Raw genomic sequence first — 1,985 nt, forward strand, 5'->3', positions numbered from 1 at the left:
CCATCCTATGGGACCTCCCTATGTGTCTGTCAGATAAACTGGACAGCCTGTGTCCTCCATGTCTCTAAGATTTTCTCTGCTCTGTCATCTTAACCTCGTTCGGTTTCACCACTGTTCTCTTTAGCGTTTTCTTTCCCCCCCCCCCCTCTTTAGCGTTTTCTAACCTGCGTTTAGCCTGTTCTTCAGGCTTTTAAAAAATGGTTATTACATAGACAATATTCACTTCCAGAAGTTGTAGTATTTGACTTCCATGTTGGTACGGATAGATTCTAACCAGCCTGAAACTCTCACAACAAAACACAGATGCCCACACCACTCTGTGGCCACAGCCCAGATCCTTCAACACCAGGAACTACAAAGGCTGAAAGCTCAAGCTCAGGAGCTCTCAGTTCACTCCCACCCACCTCCCGCCCGCAGTTCACTCCCTCAGTGCTCTGCTGCAGCAGTTCTCTGCCTCCTGGCCCCCTGATCCCGACTCTGTCACCACTCTGGCTTGCCTTTTGGCCCATCCTCATGCTGAACTCCCATGGACAGGACAGTGGTCTCTACTCCCCAGTCCCTAGCTCCTCTCCATTGTGTACACTTGAAAGAGCCCAGTCTGGATGAACCCCACGTTCTCCATGACAAGTACTGCAGAAACCACATAACTAAGCTGGCTGGCTTCACTTTAAACTCAGATGGAAGCACTTGTGTTTGTTTTTGTTTAATTTGTGGACAAAGACTTACAGACAAGTGCAAAAGTAAGTCCTCTTTTGCAACCCACAACTCATTGTTCAGTATGAGGTTTGATACAGATAAGAAGGAACATGATCCATAAAATGGGTGTGTATTGATGAGCATAAAGATTGCTTCCAGGGCTATAAAGTTAAATAAGCTTTTAAATTACCAGCTGTATTGATCCTAGTACTCAGTTTTAATGTTGACATAAAACAAAGATGGGCTCCTTTTTTTAGGCTTTTATCTTAGGAATACAGTGTCTGGATTTTCCAAAGGTATTGGCATATCCCAATGATCTCTGTCAAGTTTTAGGGTGTGATAACTTAGGAATTAATATGATTTGAACTTGATAAGCTTTTAGAGAACTAGACATCCCATCTCCTGACCCTAAACAGGATCCTATAGTGAACTGCTTGAGGAAATTGGATCTTAAAGATTACAGGTGGCAAACTTTGAAGTGCACTCCACCGAAGATCAAGGAGGCCCAACTAAAACAGCTGTGGCATCACAGCTGTGGATTGAGCAGAACTTTTTGTAAGGCTGCCTTGAAGATAACAACTTTGGAGGAACTATGGTGACTGGCAGTGGAAAGAATCAGGACGTGTGAAAATCCTTAAAAATTTATTGACTTAAATAACTTTGCCTATGTTATGAATAAAGAGAAACCTTTGTGCAGAAAAATAAATAAATAAATAAAAAATAAACTCAGATGGAGCACTATACCTCCTTGGCAATTCTGTGATTTTCCTACAGAGGGTAAGTCTCCCACCCTCCAAAGTGAACATAGGTATTTCTTAGGCCTCTCTAGTAGAGCCTCCTTGCTGGCTCAGATGGTAAGGAATTCACCTGCAATGCAGGAGACTCAGGTTCCATCCCTAAGTCAGGAAAAACCCCTGAAGAAGGAAATGGCAACACACTCCAGCATTCTTGCCTGGAGAATCCCATGGACAGTGGAGCGTGGTGGGCTATGGCCTGTGGGGTCATAAAGCATTGGCTCTGACTGAGGAACTCGGCACACCTGAGCCTCCCGGACACGAGAAAAGCCTTTTCACCAAACCCAAAGGCCTGCCCACATCCATCCCTGCCCTCACCTTCCCTCCTGAAAATGGGCAGGCAGTGTTTTCCTGCTCCCATCCAAGGCAGGCACTCCTCTGATGAACTGGAATCTACTCCCTCTTCCATTCTCAAAGATTTTGTTCAGTTGTCTCCTCTCCTGCCTTATCTGTTTGTCTCTCTGTGTTTTATTAATATTATTTGGATGTGCATAC

At 44.5% G+C, this 1,985-nt stretch overlaps 1 non-coding gene across 1 annotated transcript; it reads left to right on the top strand.

Annotated features, from left to right (window-relative positions):
- Nucleotides 1-682: 682 nt before the first annotated feature.
- Nucleotides 683-809, top strand: LOC136145314 (small nucleolar RNA SNORA40). Its single transcript, XR_010658757.1, has one exon. It is a non-coding gene; the product is annotated as a small nucleolar RNA SNORA40 (small nucleolar RNA).
- The last annotated feature ends 1,176 nt before the right edge of the window (nt 810-1,985 follow it).

Source organism: Muntiacus reevesi, chromosome 12, assembly GCF_963930625.1.
Source record: "Muntiacus reevesi chromosome 12, mMunRee1.1, whole genome shotgun sequence".
Classification (NCBI taxonomy): domain Eukaryota; kingdom Metazoa; phylum Chordata; class Mammalia; order Artiodactyla; family Cervidae; genus Muntiacus; species Muntiacus reevesi.